Below are 14,909 nucleotides of genomic sequence, written 5' to 3' on the forward strand. Positions count from 1 at the left end.
GCTAAGTTGTACCCATGTTGTACGTCTGTACTCAAGATGTGCCTCTATTTCTACTCCCCATTCACTGGGGTCCATAAAATCCTGTGTAATCAAGACCCACCCTTTACTGAGGTTCTGAACAACTGCTTAATGTGTCCACATTGCATCTGCCATTACATTTCAGTGTCTTTTCATAGGAAAGAACCTATCTATTCTGTAAGAGAAATAGGATTAGGATTTTAGGAAGGCTATAAAATAAAACAACAATAAATTTTCCAATACCCAGTTGTCAGATATGTTTCACTACATTGCCAATATCAGATTACATTTTTAATCATTTCAAACTCACACTGGGAATTATACAAGAACCATACATTAGAGGAGAAAATAGACTTACCTTTTCTATTGTCAGACTCCTGACACCCACACGGATCTTCGTGGTGGAGACTTCAGGAGCACTCTTAATACTGAGTTATTTCCAATCAGAGCTGAGAGATCAAAAAAGATGAACCCTCTGTGGATCCACTCAGTTTTTTAAAAAACTCATGTTTAAAATTAATAATTTTCTTGGGCATTCAACAGTGAATAATAAAGCTGAGCTCATTCATTTAAAGTTTTTGAAAAGCTCTAGATTAGTTCTCTGTGATACAGGAAGCCAGTATGCAGAAACCCAGTAACTGTCCCAGGGTTTCATCCTTGACTGTGTGACTTTGGGCAGGTTATTTAATTGTTCTCAGTGTCTGCTTTCCCTGGAAAATGCAGATGATAATGGTGTTTACCTTGGATAATTATTATGAGGATTAAATTAGATCATTCATTTGTTTGTCATTCAACAAATACACTTTGAGCATCTCCTATGGAACAGACATGGAGCCTGTCCTTGTCAAGCTTATGGCTTGGAAGGGGAAATAGATATTGGTCAAATGATTACACAAATAAGTATAATTACAGGTGGATAAAGGCTACAAAAAGAAGACATTTGATGCTACAAGAATACATGACAGGGGGACTTCACTTAATCTGGGGAAAGGGGGGATTAGAGAAGGTTTTCTGAAAAAATGCAAATTAGTGGAGATATGAAGGATTACTGAGTTAACTAGGCGGGGAGTGTGTGTGTATGTGTGTGTAGGGTGTGGGGTGGACATGCTGTGCTCAGGTCCCCTCTGGAAGCCCACCACCCTGAGAAAACTAGTATTAACTTTCCTGCCAGTTTTGTTTATTTTTATTCTTCAACAAAATGAGTTTTATTTTTTGATCTGGAAATTTGGGGGATTACTTAGTAGGTATATATGTGGGTCCTCTGGTGATGTGTCTGTACTTTGTAGAACACAGGGCCAATGTGCATGAAGTCCATGTCTCCTGGACACGTATGATGGACAATATTTGTCATTCATTCAGAAAACATTTACCAGCCATCTACTCCTGCCAGGCACTACCCCATACACTGAGGATACAGAGATGAAGGAGGCACAGCCCCTGTCTTCAAAGACTTCAATCCTAGAATTTAGTGAGGACAAGAGATACCAAAGCACATATTTATAATATCCCATATCAGAGCTGTGTATGTTTGGTCAATAAATTCTGGTGGCACAGGAATGGCCTGGCTGCCTCTTCCTGGGAGAGTCAGTAAAGGCTCCCCAGGACGGGCACTCCAGAGCAGCCTGTGCAAAGACATCATATCTACATCCTCAGGAACTAGCAAAGTGCCTGGCACCTTGTATCTAAATAATAAGTATCTGTTTAATTTACAAATGACACAGTATGGAGTTCTGTAAGTTATTCTAAGTGGTTCAAATAAACCATGCAAGAGTCAACTTATAGATATGAGGCCAGAAATGTAAACAGGGGTAAAATGGTGAAGATTTTTTAATACAAGGTAAAGAATCCTCGCCTTGGTTCTCTCTCGTCTCGATTGTGGAAAGCAATAGAAGTATTGTAGGCAAGGGGAATGATGTAATCAGCTTTGCTTTATAGAAAAATCACTGCGACAGCAGTTTAGGAGATGGGTACATTGGAGAAAAGGCTGAAAGTAGAGAGACCAGTCAAGAAGCGATTATAGTTTCTTGGAACAGGGATGATTCGGTTCTAAGTGAAGGAAGATGAAGGGGATGAATTTGAGAAACATTATGAAGAAAAATCCAGCAATAACACGTGGAGTTAAGGGAAAACAAAGAGACGGAAATGATGAAGAAATGTTTCTGGCTACGTGACTGCTGACACCCTTAACCAAGACGAGGATACAGAAATGGGAAAACAGTTGAGAAAACACACAAAGATCAGTTTGGGACAGAGGAGCATTATACACACAGAGGGAAACTGTCCAGATGGAGAAAGCCCTGGGCCTCTTGTTACATATTTGAAGACCATAAACTTACATCTTTATTTACGCCCTCACTCAGGGAAGAGAAGGCATAAAAGAGAACCTTGGAGCCCCTGATTCTCACCCCATCACCCTCTACTCATCTTCATCTCAGACCTCCTGGTCCCTCCTCTGAGTCACTGAAGACCTTGTACACTGGCTCACATCTCCCCTCCGCCCAAATTCCTGCTATTGCCCAGCCATTGTCCTCAAGACAAATTAGCTATTATGTGTTAACCTCTTCAGGACAGGAAAACCAGGATAAATGCTGCCCGACATCTTGCCCCTCCTGGCCATCCATCTGGGGATATAAAGGAGAGGGAGATGCACCTCACATAACTTGGAATGGTGAGGCTTGAACTATCATACAGAGAATGTTTTACAGAACAGTTATACTCTGAAAAGAACCACTCATGTCCACACATGCAAAGAATACAAACTTTGTGCATACGTGTTTTGTCTTCTTTTTTGTTTTTAAATGGGTGTTCACTCAGAGTTGCAAAGTTGCTAAGAATTAAAACTGTCAACGTGATTTCTTCTAAATAACACCCTGAGAAAGCACTTAAAACCTCCATTTATTATCCAAATGTAACTTAAGGACAAGAATGGAATAATTATTTTTGAAAGAAAATAATCAATGAATCATTTATCAGTTTTCCTGCCCCTTGTATAACAAATTGTAATTAGTATGATGTCTGTGTTGGCAAGTGATTATCAGACAAAATGCAGTATAGAAGCAAAGGAAGATTCTGTAAAGAACTGTGTTGTTTTGCAGAGCTAATTGTGATGCTATCGCTGGAATTTTGTGTGATTGCATTGTTAATTTTTAATTTGGTATCTTTACTGGCAACAAGGTTATTAGCTCCTACCTTGAGTTCTTGGTGCCCACATTAGATAACACAATCTTGGCATGGTGAGCATTTGGAAATGACTATTCATCTAAAATAGAAAAGAGATCCGGAGACTCTGCTAGCCTTGAACAAGGCACAATTTTAAGAAATTGAACTTGGCAGAATAAATAGATACTTTATAAACTATCTTTCTAAAACACTTTTATATTTTCTCTCTTTGGTAAAGAATATAACAACACTGTCCAGAGTTTCAAAATCACCTACCGGACTCTATCTGATACTGTTTGCTCTACTTCCCCCAAAGTTTATTTTCATTCCAAAAATTAATCACTGAATGCCTACTAGTTGTGATACTTGTTGGAGGATCAAAGATAAATGGGACCCAGCCTCTGCTCTCAAGGCACTCACACTGGAGTCTAATGGGAAACACAGCCAGCAAGCAAATGGTTTCAGTACAACGGAATAAACATGCTAATGTCATAGGTCATAGGAGGTGCCATGACGGTGAAGCAGGGGGATTTACTCATTTGGAATCTGCAACCCATTCACCTGCAGAAATCTCTAAGAATTGTCCCAGTTCACACAAAGCCCATCACAATCAGCATAAGAAAGAACCTGGAGTGGAAGGCACCCTCGTGCTACATCTTCTTCCTGCATTTCATCTATAAGGAGCTCCTGGATTGGCTTAGGACAGGACTCTGAACATGGGTTAGGGGATAACTTTCAGTGGCTGCTGAAATCCAGTTATATGGCCGTGGGATTTTAGTTGTGATTCTTGGAAATAAATATATTTTTTCTGACAAATGTAGAGAATGAAAGAGTACTAACGTAAAAATGAAGCTATTAAAAAAAGAAGCTATTTCGACAGATCTAGAACTGATTTTGTTTTTGAGTAGAGAGCTAGCAGTCCCATCAGTCAGTATTACAAATATGATATCCCATGATTTCCATTTGCAATACTACTTAGGGGTAAGCAGAAAAGAAGTAAAACATACCATATCTACCCAATTCTTTAAACATTTTATCCTCCTCTTAGAAAAAAATATACTTATCTCTCAGTATTTTTCTTGACTTTTGGGACCTTCAAACATATCAAAGATCTGTAATACCCTCTTGTTACATTTAGCTTTTCAGAAGACCTGAGTTATCAATTTATACTTCATAATAAGTTGTTTTTAACTATATCCTGATATTGTCCTCTCAGGAAGGAAAACCTCAATAACAATAGGTAAATAGATGGATGGATGGATGGATGGATGGATGCACAGAAAGGGAGAGAGAGAGAGAGAGAGAGAGAGAGAGAGAGAGAGAGAGAGAGAGAGAGAGAGGTGTGACCCTTTGGGCCCTTTAACTTTTTTCTTTGATCATCTTTGAATTAACTATGATTGCACAGAATTTGCCTGAACAATTACCGATACTACCACTGATCTTTGAATTGATTTATGCAACTACTCAATAGATGTATGAAAGTATGTCTGGGTGTATGAACAAAAATATAATACCATTTCTCATCTGTCTACAGCTTCTCTGAGGAGGTAATGATATAAGTAGTCAATATCCACTAGGCAGTGTTTCCCTAATAGGCTCACAGGTCTCCCATAGGCTATGCTTGGCAATTTAGTTGCTCAGAAAACTTTAGGACAAGAAATACAGCCTGCCAGCAGGGCAGCATCAGGCTCTCCTCTTGGCAGCCATCTTGCAGAATCCATACAACTATCCAGAAGCTATTCTTTTGGCATCCAGGTGACCGCTGAAGTGTAAGGAAATGAGCTTCATGCCAGGCAGGTGTGAGAGCTACCTTGGTCTAAAAGCCTCATGTCTCACAGAGCCACTATCTCCTACAGCACCATAGGTATAGCTTCCAAGGCCCCCGCAAGGGTCATGCCAATTAGGAGGAGCCTCCACACTCAAGTAAGCCTAAAGCTATGGCTTCCTATCAGGTGTTTATAGTTCTTCCAGCACAGATGCAGTTTTCAACCAGGTGACATTTTTATCATAAGCAGTGTTGGCCTAGTAACATAGATGATATTCTACCTTATTAGGTTACAGGGGAAGAGAGCTAGAAAGTTAAAATTCTCATGCAGAAAGAGAAAGGTAGCACTGACTGATGTATATAAGCTTTAAAAACAAAAAGGAGAGACGTTTCTAAAAGAAAGTTAAATTTTTGAACAGTTTTACATTTACAATATATTTCAAAGATTGTAGTACAGAGAGAGTTTCCATACACCTCACATCCAGCATCTTACATTAATATTTTTCATTTGCCATAATTAATAAGGCAATATGTACAAATCATATTAGTATTAACTAAGATCCATGTTTTATTCAGATTACCTCCATTTCTCAAGACAGGAGACTTCTATTTGGTGATATATTCTATATTTAATCCATTGCATACTTAAAATGTTCAGAAACCACTCAGGATAGTTTAAATGAGACAGGAATCATTTCAAGTACTTATAACCCCACAGTATTTAGTGTGTAAGAATCTTCAGGTCCACATACTGATTTATAATTCTCAAGGCCCAGTAACTATCAATAAACATCGTTTATGTGTATTAGGCCACTTCGGACCTGATTTTTACACTGAGTGAAGTTAGGTATATAAAAGTGAAGTTGTGGATTTTAAACCTTTGGCTTTTCTTATATTTTCTATATACATTTCTAGTCCATCTATTACCGTCCTCCCAAAATAATGGTCCCCTTTGCTTAAGGCAAAGAAGCTGTCCTGTAGTTGCTTACTATGGAAAAATAGTTCTCAGGCCTAGAGATAATTTAATTTGAATCACTTGGGGAAATTTTTGTGTGGGACCAGTGACTGAACTCACTCCAAAGACTGAATTAATTGATCTTTGTAGTCTCCTCCTCCCCGTTTTCTGAGCTCACCCCAGGTGATTCTAATGCACAACCAAGGCTGAGAACCACTGCATTGGAAAATGGAGACTTTATCTTTTTAATTCAGATAAACACATGAAATGTGGGCATTGTTTATTAATATAAGGCCTGGAGGACTCCTGGAAAACTCTTCAAGGACCTCCTGCTTTAGCTTTTGTTTCCCCTTTGCCTCCCCAAACAAAATTAATTATTCCCTCCTTAATAATTTATGAATGCCTCTTTTATTTGTCACGTGAAGTTATCATAATTTTTTAATGCTTATCTCTCCAGTTAAATAGTCAGTCTCTGAGGTAGAGACCATCTCCTGTCTATGTGGGATAGTCTCAGCTTTTAACACAGTTCCTGGCAAATAATAGTTGCTCAATAAGGGCTTTAGGAAGGGTGGGTGGTTGTAAATCTGAAAAAAAAAAAAAAAGACAAAGTATTCTTTAGTATTAACTGAAAAAGTTCTTCTTGGACAGCACTGACTTCAAATTCCAAGAAATTCAGTAGAGACAAATCTGCACTTGTATTGTTACTGATAATTATAATATATATAGCACATATCAAGTTTTTATTTAAATAATTTAGCCTAGCATCTCAGTTTAGAAAACAAAGAAAGATATAGTAAAATAGGGATTGCTAACAAGTATGACTAGTTCCATTAAGCCACAACAAAATTGAAATATCATCAGTCCAGGACTTTCCCCCCATATTTCACGTCAGAACGTTTGTTATGACTGTTGCTGTCAATGAATTGTACACTTGGCCAGCCACAGTCTGGATCTCCACACACCAAGATGTCTAGGATGCTATTAGTCAGTCTCTTTATAACTGAATTCAGGGACTTCCCTGGTGGTCCATTGGTAAAGAATCCGCCTTGCAATGCAGGGGACGCCAGTGCAATCCCTGGTCGGGGAACTAAGATCCCACATGCCGCAGGGCAATTAAGCCCGCGTGCCACAACTACTGAGCCCGCGTGCCACAACTACTGAACCCGCATGCCTCACCTAGAGAGCCTGCGTGCCGCAAACTACAGAGCCCGTGCACCCTGGAGCCTGTGCACCACAACTAGAGAAGAGAAAAGCCGCACTCCACAACTAGAGAGAAGCCCGTGCACCACAACAAAGAGCCCGCATGCCTCAAGGAAGATCCCATGTGCCGCAAAGAAGACCCGACACAGCCAAAAATAAATTAATAAATAAATCTTTAAAAAATAGATAAATAAATAAAATATTTGAAAAAAGAACTGAATTCAATTTTGATTGAACATGTTTATACCTGTGAGCTTATAATTATCCTTGAGTTCATTTTAAGAGATGGTTTAAAAGGTTTTTGTTTTTTCCTTCTTGCTAACTACTGCTATGTTTTCAGAGAGATTTACTAGTCTAAAAGATTTCTGGGGACATTAATAAAAGAAGGAAAATCCATAGTTTAGTCTGTAAGCATAAAGCAAAGAGATGGTAGGCAGTTTTCTACTGATTAGTTTTCCCAGTTGATGTGTGTAGGAGGCCTGCCAAAGACACTCCTATCCGGAACGTTCAGGGAATGGCGAGGAGCTCTAATGAAGCAAAGAACCTAGGTATTCCAATTTGACTAATCATTCATCTTGAGTCATCTTCTCTTCATTTATTCAATAAATGTAAGTTGCTTGCTTACCATGTGTGGGGTCCTGGTGATGACAGTGGTGAGTTTCCTTCCCTTTCTAGTGGGAACCTATAGCCACACACAGACCATACACACATACACACACACACACACACACACACACACACGTATCACTTGACTTCACTTTTTCCGTATAAAGCTGAATGGAAGCTCTAAATATCAATTAAGTTATACCTCTTATACATCTGATTTTGTGTCCTGATATTCAGACCCACTCTCCGTTAACTCAAGAGTGGTCAAGCACGACTTGAGAAGCATGGGGAAGTTGCTGATAAAACTACTCACCTGTGCTGAGAATGGTCCCATTCATTGGTAGACTGTTCAACTCTGCACCATGTGAAGAAGTGGGGTAGGCACTGAGTGCAGATGCTGGAGCTGGCAGTTCTCCATCTAACTATTGTGGGCATCATTTCTTGTGGGAGGGCAGCAGGGAGACTGTTTACCTTTCTCTCCAGATTTGCAATGGGCAAAAGAATTCTGTTTTTTAAAAAGGTACCCCCATAATATACCAATAATGAGGAGAGAAAATTTATTCCTTGCTTTAAACTTTGAAGGACCAGATTAGACTGCCATTTTGAAAGAAATTTAAAAATTGGTTACTTTGGACTTAACAAGCAAATGGACCTCTGAACAGCTGTTGATAATCTAAACTCTTAGTAAGTAGAGGGCTTCTGTACTTTTACTGTCACTTTACTAATGAAGAAATTGAGACTTGAAGAGATTGAGTGATGGGCTCAAATTCACACTAATAAGTATCAGACCTGGGATTGGGAGCCCTGGGGCCTGTCTGTGCTCTCTCTAAAATAATGCATGGCTCACACTCTTTGCTCTGTCTGGCATGGCTCTTGTTCACCAGGCCCTGATTTTAATCATCCAGGCTCAGTTTAAGAGCACATAACCAGATGCCTTCATAACCAAGATAGAAGACTCTTCATGAGAAGGGTGCCAATCAGACTCCAGAAGGGCAGGGATTCCATGCACTCTTGCACTTCCGCCCACCCCAGAGTATCCAGGGCTTTCAGAAGGAGAGGCTGCCCCAGGGGACCAAAGGAACGACTGGAGTCGAGCTGACAAGTAGGAATGTTTTGCGAAATGTTGCTTACAGATTCAGAATTTAACTGATGTTGAGGCATTGGGAAAGAAATATAAATTCTAATCCTATTTCAATCTTTCTGGATCAAAACTTTTTGTATCTACTCCACTGTATTCAATGATGAAAAAAAGTAAAATACCTTTTCAAACCTCCATTAATCCTTCTACTGATCTCTCCTATACCCATGATTCAGGTGTGCTTTATAGACAAGCACATAGCTTCACTGCCCATTCCTGTCATAAATACTTCAAAAATTAAAAAAATAAACAGGAAACCTCTGTCAGACCAAAAGAAAGGATTCTTTTTACTAAGTGAGGAGTAATTAGGACGTTTCTTCAATAATGCCAGCATCTACCATATACTTCCTAATATACCTATATAAAAAATAAATTTCTGGCAAGAATATGTGAAATCTAAGTATATCTAGTTTTCATTGCATTTCTGTGTTTTTCCTGGAAAGTAAAAACACTTTATGAAACTGAGTATTGAAATATTTATTTTTCAAAAATAATCTACCTTTATTAGTATTGTTTGATTTTTTTTCATGGTTGTAGTTTCATTGCATTGCTTTTTTTCTTACAGATATTTTTAGGATTGCAGATTTCCATAAATTTGATAGAAGAAATACCATTAATACTTCTCATTTATTTTTCATTAGCTATTCACATTAAAATAAATCATCTTTTATCATTCTCTTGTGCATAAAATGATTGAAATGTTTATGTAAGAGTTCATGATTGTTTTCACTTTTAGAGTATGAGCTTATTGTAAAAGAACGATTGTAGAGTGAACATTGTGAAAAGGAGCTGAGTGCTATATCTACCTATGAATATCCAAGAAATTATCATAAAATGCATTATTTGCTTATTTTATTACCCTTTCCATTTTTTAGCTCAGTGTGTGTGTGTGTGTGTGTGTGTGTGTGTGTGTGTGTGATGGGAAGAGTGTCGCTTAAAAAATACTTCTGTTCTCTATCATATTTTATTATTTTTGGTAATGCATATCAATGACATTATGATCACTAATACAGTTTTCAGGACACACAATTTGATAGCCTATGTGCTGTGTTTATCCTCTACATCTGGAAAACTGATCTAGTGGGAAGAGAGAAATAGGTAGGAATTAAAAAATCTATTTTTTATCAAGGTTATTTTAAAGGTATACTAATCTGGAAATGGGATGACCTTCACCTCTCTCAAATGAAGAGTCTTATTTCAACCCTACTCTCATTATTCAGTCCAACCTTCTCTGAGTACCCTCTCTGACTACATACATTCTTCAGGGAGCTAGGGATATAACGACCAATAAGACAGGACCCCTGCTCATTTTTCTGTGTCCCCTTCCCCTCCAAAAATTCCTGGATCTGAGTGTATGCCTCATCCAGTATATAAATCTACCTTATCCAGTATATAATCTCACCCACTATATACATCTCTTCCACCTCTGTGGCTGTTGCACTGTGCTGAGACTGCTGTACTGTGTCTTGAAGATGTCTGCTTGGTATGTTTTAAAACATGTCAGGGTTATTCTCAAATAAATGCATCAAAGTAACATTATTTGGCCAGCTTTCAACTTATGAATATGGATTAGCTTTAATAATTAGATTAGAACACTACTTCAGAAGCCATTTATCTAATGTATTTTTCCCAATCCCATTTCACTAAAAATTTTCCTGGAAATGGTCATCTATAAAATAGACAAAACATATTGAGGCCACCTTCAGGCTTTTTCAGGAAAACAGCATATTAAAGTTCACTAATTTCAGTTCTTTTTACTTTTTATTTTCTAATATTCACTGAAATATAACCAAATAATTAATAAAAATAAAATGAAATGAGTAAGGTAGTTTGAGGGAAATGTATAATTATTTTTAATAAATAAAGGAATTAGGACATTGGGTCTTGGTTAAAAGAGATAATTACGGGGTAAAAGAATTTTAATCATTAGCTCAAGGAGCAATAGAGGTTTATTTTTCAATGTTAAAAGAGGAGATTAAAGAAAAGGCAACTAAATTTAAAGATAAAGAAAGCGAATTTACACACGTAGAACTCCTATCATGTGCTGGCACGAAGCTCAATTTCAAAGACTGTTTTATTTAATCCTCACAACAACCCAATGATGTAGGGATAATTACTCCCATTTACAAGGACACTGTGGCTGAGGAAAATTCCTTATCTTTCTTCCCAAGCTTGGAAGTCCGTGGCCAAGCCAGGATTAAAACCAAGGTCTCCTAAGAAAAATCATTTGGAGTCCATGGCCTAGAGACTGAATGGGAGAAGCCAGTTTGCACTGGAATGAGGAAGAAATGGGCTGGGAATAAAGAGATTATTAGCACAGAGAGTGCTGAAAGTGACCAGTTGAGGGAGAAAGCAGAGTGGTATCATGTACCGAGCAAAAGTCAGGAAAGGAGAGACTTTTTTGAAGAAGTACGAAGTCTAACTAGAAGTTGGCAGGGACAGGATCCAAACACTGGGTCCTGGATGGAGTGGGAGCTATCCCTCTCCACCCAAATAAATGAAAACAGATGACAAATGAAGAAAAGTTCAGAGACTTAATCGTCTCTAATTGCTTTGCAAAGAGGTGAGAGACAGAGAATGTTAATAAGGCTTCTAGAAAGAGAAAAAATGCTGTAAATGTACACTTGACAGCTGAAAAAAACCATAACATGGGAGTTAAAATGGGTCAAAATTTAGCAAATAAAGTACTGTTTGGACGTGGGAGTTGTCATGAGGCTGTGTTGAAGTGACAACTATACTGAGCAGCCACTGAAATGGATTTGTTCAGCCATTTGCATTAGTGAGCATTTAAATGCAACAAATATAATTTCGGGTGACTTAATGTGAATTAATAAAAATCTGTGCTCTTGGATTAAAAAAAGAGAGAAAGAATAAAGGACTGAAGAAAAATGAATGGCAGCCCTAACTACTGACAGCTTGGTTAAGGATTGCGCATAGCAAGCACAGATAGAAAGAAGCGTCAAGTGTGAAAGTCTGTTGCTGGCAGTGCCCCCGGGACCACTTCAGTGGTGCGGCAGAAATGGAGATGAGGGTAAGGAGAGAAAGATGTGCAGGTGCACCATTTGTGTGTGTGTGTGTGTGTGTGTGTGTGTGCGCACACGTGTGCGTCCACATGGGAAATGATGAGTGAGCAGAGACAAGGAAGGGGGCCAAGAGGAAAGACACAAATGTACCCTTGAGGCTTCCTAAACCCTTTTGTTTGTAAGTTGTTAGTATAATAAATCGAAGTATAATAATAGGTTTGTGATTTTTAAGTGTAAGGCAAGCAAAGGAAATGTGCTTTTTAAAGAATCTTAAATTTGACGTCTGATTAGGACTGGATTTCTTAAAAATAGCTCCCAAAGCATAAACTGTAAAGGAAAAGATTGATATATTTGATTACTCTTATTAATTATGTTAGTTAATAAATTAATATATTAATTTTTATTTTTAAAGTTTTCATCAGTTTAACTGATTGTTTAAGTTTAAAAGTTTCAAAAAAAAGTAAAAGCCACAGAGGCAGAAGATACTTATACACATAACAGATTGCAGGAGCATAAAGGATCACTAGAAAAACCACTTAGAAAAAGACAACCCACTGGAAAAAGTAAGCAATAACCTGGACAGTTTCACAGAAGAAGAAACATGTATAGCTGATAAACATGTGAAAATATTCTTCACCTCATTAGTAATCAGGGCAATGCAAATTCAAACCAAAGTTAAATACCATTATACATCCACCAGATTGGCAAAATTTTTAAGTTTGAAAATATATAGTATTACTGAGGAGGTACAAACAGCAGCAGGAGCTATTATATGCTATTGATAGACATAGAAATTGGCCCCAGCTTTTAGAAGACAATTTGGAATTACCTTGTAGTTGAACATTTGCTTACCTTTCTACCTAACAATTCTACTCCTAGATATTTCCCTAGAGAAACACTAGTACAGGTGTGAATGTTCATCGTAGTAATGTTTGCAAGAGGAAAAAGAAAACTGGAAACATCTTAGATATCCATTGACAAAATAATGGATAAATAAATTGTTATGTATTTAATGGACTTTACTATGGTAGTAAAAAAAAATGAAGGAACTATAGCCACAAGCATTAACAGAGATGAATCTCACAAACAAAATATTGAATGAAAAAGATAAGTCACAGAGGAATACATAAAAAATGATGCCATGTATATAAAGCTGAAAAATTCACAAAACCAAATAATATCTTGTTTATGGACACATATATGTGGAGTAAAACTATACTAAATATAATATATAACTATACTAAACTAAATCCAAAAACTAAAGTAATGAATACTCCCGCTAAGGAGACAAGGGATTGGAATACAAGGGTCTGAATTGATAATGCTGTGTTTTTCAAGCTTGGTAATTTATTATTCTGTGGACTGATGAACACATTACCTCTAGTCCTTTGTCTGTGTGAAATATTTCATAATAGTGAATGTAGATTTGGGCCAAAATTGAATTTGAAATGAAAAATCAAGTATATAGAAAAAAATTGGTATTAGTCTATAAGCATACATATCTGGTTTAAATGTATAAATCTTTGTGACTGTCACCCTGAACAACATAAAAATTGGTTGATCCTTGCAAAGTCATAGCTCTTTGAAAGAATGGTTGACTATTTGAATTATAACAGATCAACTTAGTGTTTCATTTTTAATAGGTAAGAAGTACTTTATTATAATGAATCTGTCAATTTAACTTCTGTACATAACACAACATTACTAAAAATATATAGTATAATTTTTTCCAGAATATGTTCTATGAAACATCAGAGCTTAAGTGTTCTTTAATCAGACGTGTTCAGGAAATGCTGGATACTATACCCACTCGTAGAAATTCATAAGTAAGCACCTAATCTGGCTGCTATATTGTTTTTTTATTCTATTAAAAACATTAATGAAAAGAAGAGTATGCACAATTTAAATAGTCTTTATGAGAGATGGAGAGAGGATATAAATGTAATCTCTAGCAAGGTCTAAAAGGATCATGCATCAAGTGACCTCTGACACTGTCATCTCCATCTCTTTCTTTGACCCCTTACCCTCTACAGACCCATCAAATGTTGGAGTTCCTTTAAGATCCATTGTTGTTCCTCTTCTCTCCTTAATCTCCCTTCCTCCCCTAATCCATAGTCTGGTTATGTCAAGACCTCTCTATCTACACCTGTTGTCCGAACTCATATTCTAAATTTGATTTGGAAATTCCCAAGCTGAGGTCACAGAGGCATCTCAAATTTCACACATCTATACTAAACTCTGTTATCTTACAGCCTAAAATATTGTGGTCTCTGGATTCTCCATTTCCATTACAGTGTCACTATCCCACCTAGTCTTCAAATTAGAAATACCTTCAGTTGGCTCTTTGCTGCATCATCTTGCATTCATTTTGCTATTCTTCTAGAATGTTCCTTAGTTCTAGTCTCTCTTCTCTTTAATCCTTTGTCATACCTTAGTCTCCATCTTCATTATGTCCTAACTGGGCTTCCTGTCTTGTCATTTTATCACCAATATTTCCCAAATGTGGTTCATAATTCACATAGGCTTATTATCATAAAAATCAAATCATGTTATTTCCTAACAAACATGTGTGAGCTCTCTATGGGTTAAAAGGTACAATCAAACACATAAACATAGTGAAGAAGACTCTTTTACAGTCCAGATTTTAAAATCTACCTCTTTCACCTAATTTCTTGCCTTTCCCTCTATGGTATGGTGATAGTAAACTTCTTATCATCCACTGAATGTGCCACAATTTAACTTGTCTTTCATCATATACAGTACGTCCGTCAGGAATGCTCTCTCCTTCTTCATCCAACAAGCAAAATCCTATTCATACTTTAATACCCAGAAATATCACTTTCTATAGAATACCTTCTTCAACATTCCCAATATGGACATCCATTGTAGCACCTAACACATTGTACTGTCTCCTCACCTAACTCTATCCTCCTTGTATTTTCCGTAACCTATTGGCACTTGGAGGAATCTCAATAAATGTATGGATTCATGAAAAGAAGGATAGATGGAACTTCTGTTTTAAACATTTATCAATTTTACTGAACT

The 14,909-nt window shown here is 37.3% G+C and overlaps 1 protein-coding gene across 6 annotated transcripts in view; it reads left to right on the forward strand.

Annotated features, from left to right (window-relative positions):
* ST6GALNAC3 (ST6 N-acetylgalactosaminide alpha-2,6-sialyltransferase 3) overlaps window positions 1-14,909 on the forward strand; it is a 595,740-nt gene that overhangs the window by 547,146 nt on the left and 33,685 nt on the right. The gene's annotated exons all lie outside the window — the stretch shown is intronic.

Source organism: Phocoena sinus, chromosome 1 (assembly GCF_008692025.1).
Source record: "Phocoena sinus isolate mPhoSin1 chromosome 1, mPhoSin1.pri, whole genome shotgun sequence".
Taxonomy (NCBI): domain Eukaryota; kingdom Metazoa; phylum Chordata; class Mammalia; order Artiodactyla; family Phocoenidae; genus Phocoena; species Phocoena sinus.